This window comes from Vombatus ursinus, unplaced genomic scaffold, assembly GCF_900497805.2.
Source record: "Vombatus ursinus unplaced genomic scaffold, bare-nosed wombat genome assembly UNPS02010822.1, whole genome shotgun sequence".
Classification (NCBI taxonomy): Eukaryota; Metazoa; Chordata; class Mammalia; order Diprotodontia; family Vombatidae; genus Vombatus; species Vombatus ursinus.
The window spans coordinates 4,226,465-4,231,184 of record NW_020950600.1 but is presented as its reverse complement, the minus strand read 5'-3'; the positions used below and the strand labels follow the sequence as shown (position 1 = coordinate 4,231,184).

General features: G+C 52.0%; 1 protein-coding gene across 2 annotated transcripts in view; it reads left to right on the top strand.

The window, feature by feature from the left end:
- The window catches only part of DVL1 (dishevelled segment polarity protein 1), a 47,120-nt gene that overhangs the window by 372 nt on the left and 42,028 nt on the right, over window positions 1–4,720 (top strand). The gene's annotated exons all lie outside the window — the stretch shown is intronic.

Here is a 4,720-nt window from a genome sequence, read left to right as displayed (position 1 = left end):
CTGGCCTTGTCTCTGGCCCTGGCCTTGTCTCTGGCTCTGGCCTTGTCCTTATCTCTGACCCCGTTCCTGTCTCTGGCCCTGTCTGTCTCTGACTCTGGGCCTGGCCTTGTCTCTGGCCCTGGCCTTGTCTCTGGCCCTGGCCTTGTCTCTGGCCCTGGCCTTGTCCTTATCTCTGACCCCGTTCCTGTCTCTGGCCCTGTCTGTCTCTGACTCCGGGCCTGGCCCTGTCTCTATCTCTGGCCTTGTCACTGGCTCTGTCTATGGCCCTGGCCCTGTCACTGGCCTTGTCTCTAGCTCTGGCCCTGTTCCTGTCTCTGGGAGGGGGTGCGTTGGAGGGCTCAAACCTCTCCCTACCCCGGGGCACCTGTTCCCTGACAGAGGGGTGGAGTCTCTGGCTGGGGTCCTTATGCCCTCTCCTCTCATTTGTGCCTCGGGCTTGGTGTGTGTATATCAGTGGGGTTCAGGGACTCTGCAGCTTTGACCGGGGTGAAGTAAGCCACCCCATTCTTGGGGGGGGGCAGACCTGCTGTCCTTCCTCCTCCGAGTGTCAGCACTGGCTGAGGGTGGGTAGGGGAAGATGGGCCCTGTCGGGCCCTGGCAGGGTTTTTTGCCCTCTCAGACTCCTGACTGGGCTGGGCGAGCAGGGCTCTGTCCCAGAAAGGCCAGGCTAGGCTGCTGACGCTGACATGGCTGCCCTGACCAGAAGGCCCTGGGAGCTGGAGAGGGAGCCAGAGTTGAAGGTGGGGGTATACCGGTGTGAAGGCAACTACACACTCCTATATAGGCCAACCCCTGCCCCCACCTCTCTGATACCAGAGGAGTAGTTTCCCCTTGCCCAAGCCGAAGAGACAAGGCCCAACTCCCTCCATTTCTCAAGGTCCTGCCTCACCATCCAGGGTGGTCAATATGGGGGGAATATGGAGTGGGGGGCTAGGACTTTTTGTCATGGCTGAAACCAGGACTGCTCCTCTCCTTCTCCAGGATCCTTCCTGGGGGGAGAGGTCAGACCCTGACTCCAGGGTTTGCTCGATGTCAGCATTAGTGGCTGCCCACCATAGTGGGCGTAGGCCATTCTCTGGACCCCAGAGTCTGCTGAGTACTAGTTACTTATCATTACCCTCATTGCCACCAGAGGGAAGGAAAGGAAAATTATCAGCCTGCTTTCTTAGGAAGGGCTAGTTAGCCAGGATGGAGCTTTTCCCTAGAAGGGAAAAGTGTTGGGGCTCATTTTACTGGGGCTGCTTCTTTCCTGGCCAGGCCTGAGTGGGGCCTTCAGCTGAATGTCCTCGGCTCTGGTCCTGGCCCGTTTTCTGTCCAGTGCCCCACTGGGCTTGGCTGGTTGGTCTCCTTCCTATTGATTAGGCCTGGTAGGGCCACTGACTCTGCCCTTGTTTACCAGCCACTTTCTGAGAGTTTGACATTGAAAATCATTTCCTGGTTCACATGGTTGGTTGCCTGCTGCCTCTGGCCCTGAGTCATTGGGCTGTTGGGCCACGGAGGCAACTGTTTGGGGAGCTGAGCCCCTGGGGTTCAATGGGGAGGACAGGGGAACCAAGGTTTAGAGGAGCCAGCTCTGGGGAGGGGGGAGAGGTACTAATCTCATGGTGTCAGATTCAGAAAGTGGGGGTCTCTAAGCTGTACGTAATGATCTCTGTGGAGGAACATACTGACTTAGAAAGCTATGTGTTAACATTATCTATGTTCTGTTGTATTTTTATTTTGTTAATGATTTTCCAGTCACATTTTAATCAGGTTCTGGCCTCACTTGGGACTGTTGCATTTGACCACACTGGTATACAGTAGGATGGAGCTGGCTTTGGAGACCTAGGGCCCAGGTTTGAATCCTAGGAGTTCAATGGAATTCTTTGATTTTATGAGCAGTATCACCAGTCATAGGATGTTAGAGAGAATGTCTTCCACTTCCAAGTTGTGTGACTTTGGGCAGATCCCTTTCCCTTTGTGTGTCTCAGTTTCCTCATTTATAAAATGGAGGGGCTGGGCCAGATGACCTCCAAGGTCCCTTTCAGCTTTATGTCCATAATCCTGTGGTTTCTTTCTGCTACAGAGCAGAGGAATCTTCTTTTCATCTTAGATAGGGTTGAAAGCTGCTTTTCAGTAATCTCCGTGCCCCCCCCCCCCCATACTGAGGGAGCTCCAGGCCCCTTTTCTTCGGGGCCTGGGGTAGAGACCAAGGATCCCAGTGCCTGCTTAGCTGAGACTAGAGGGTTTCTCATGCTGGACAGCGCTGAGGCCCCCTCCCTAGAGGTTTTATTGGCTGGGAGGCCTCTGCTACTGAGACAGTTCTTGACTGTTGGGGGAGGGGCATCAAGATTTCCCCTCTCCCCAGCCCCAACCTCTGTGCAAATTGCAGCCAGGTTTTCCACTCTGTGGAGCTGGGATCATGTACTCTGGCCTTGAGCCCCAAGACCCAGTTTTGGGTCTACAAAAAGAATCGGGGGTCTGGTGGTGTTTTAGCAAACCCTTCGGTTAGGAACACCCACTTTCTGATGACCCAGGCTCCACGCCTTTTTGGGAAGACTGGGCCGGGGCTGGAATGCCGGGCCCAGCATCTTGGGGATGGGGGGGGTGGGGAGCTTTCTGGTCTGGGTTCTGCTTGTTTGCTTATTGTATTTAAACACAGGTTCCTTTAAGCCATAGGTTTGCTCCTAGCCTGGGGCTGGGCTCTGGGCCTGGGGCTTGAACTCTGGGGAGAAGGGGTAACTTCACTGAAGTCCCACAGGCCCTGGTTAGACCTTAGGTGACCCCACCCCCCCAACCTTTGGGCTGTCGCTGATTCTTAGGGCCAGCCAAAGATTCCTTTCTCAATCTGGGCCTCAACTTCCGTTCTCTCTTTTCTCTGGATAATGGCAACAGTGCTGGATTTAGTCAGAGAACTCAGATTTAAACCCTGGCTTTGCTTTCTTCCCCTCCTAGGGCCTTAGTTTCCCTATTTGTAAAATGACAGAATTGAATTTAGGTGAGGCCTCTTCCAGCTCGGAATCTGAGATCTTGTGAACTGGGTTTGGCTCAAAATCTGCCACTCCCCTCCCCCACCCCCGGTCTCTCCCCAAAGCTCAGCACTCAACCCATCCAGCAAATTAATCCTGGAGCATAGAAAGGAGAGTTCTTCGAGCAGGATTTTGGTTCAGAGCTAGGGGGCCCTCGTACCCGTAGATCCGGAGAAGCTGCAGGTCTGGCCACCTGCTGTAGCCCTCCCGTCCCGTCCCTCACCTGTTTCCATTAGAAATGCATTCCTGGTGGAAGAACCCCCAGGTGAGGAGTCAGAGACCTGGCCTCTCCTTCTGGGTCTGCTCCAGATTTCGGGCGAGACCCCAAGCTCATCCCTGCCCTTCTCTAGACCTCTGTTTCAGTCCCTGTTGGACTAGCTGCTCTCTGTGTCCCCTCCCTGCTCTGACCAGCTAGGAGTCCTGATTAATATCCCTGCTTCTAGTCTCCAATCCAGCCTCCAATACTCAAAAACTCCGGGGGATCTCTGATCCCATCGATTTGGAGGTTACCTCAGACGGTGCAGATCAAACAAAACCCACTGGTCCTTCTCCTTCCGGTGGAAGGAGACTAAAGCACTAGGGGCCTTCCTCAGTTTCTCTGGGCCTTGGGAGGGTACCAGTGAAACCCTTAGGCCATCCAGCTGTCGTCTTCCACCCTGGTCAAGTCTCTTGCCCAGCAGTCAAAGCCTTTTTAAGTCTCACCATGTTATTCCCCTACTCAAAAATCATCTGTGGCTCCCTATTGTATGGCATCAAATATATATTCTTCAGCCTGGCATTTAAAGCCCTCCACAGTCTAGCCAAATACTTCCCCTTATTCCGCTTCATGCAGTTTTCCTTCATTTCAGCCAAACTGGCCTACTAGCCGCTTTGGAATCTAGTATCTCTTCTCCCATCTCCATACGGTCCTGGGAATAGTCCCTGTCTTCATCTCTGTCTTCCAGAATAGTTAGATAAAGCATTTATCAGGATGTTTATTGCTGCTAGGGCTCAGCTCAAGTGTTTCCTCCTATGGGAAGCCTTTCTTAATTCCCTCCCTCCTTCTTCCTCCTTCCCCGCAGTTAGTTCTGCCTTCTTTGAATTTGTTGTTCGGTTGTGTCTGACTCTTTGTGACCCCATTTGGGGTTTTCTTGGCAAAGATACTGGACTGGTTTGCCATTTCCTTCTCCAGCTCATTTGACAGATGAGGAAACTGAGACAAATAGGGCGAAGTGATTTGCCCAAGGTCCTACAGCTAAGAAGTGTCTGAGGTTACATTTGAACTCAGGTCTTCCGATTCTAGGTCTGGCTCCCTATGCACTATGGCGCCACCTAGCGGGTCTACCTCTGATTTACTTTATATTTCATTAAAAGCTTCCTGAGGGCAGGAGCTGATTTTGATAGGGTCAAAAAGGGAAGCCATGGAATTCAAGCCCTTCATTTTGCAGATGAGGAAACTGAGGCACAGAGCCATGAAGTGACCTGTGCAGGGTTTAAGGGCCTCATTTTTTTCTTTGCAACCTCAGTGCCTAGAATCCTTCGATTATAATGGCAATGTCACTATTGTCATAGACTGGTAGGGCTGGAAATATATCTTGGGTCATCTCTTCCAAGGTTTTTCAACCTTGCGCCATGAAATTTTTTTTTTGGTGAGGCAATCAGGGTTAAGTGACTTGCCCAGGGTCACACAGAATTTATTTTGAATCTTTTTTTTTTTTTTTTTTTTTTTTTTT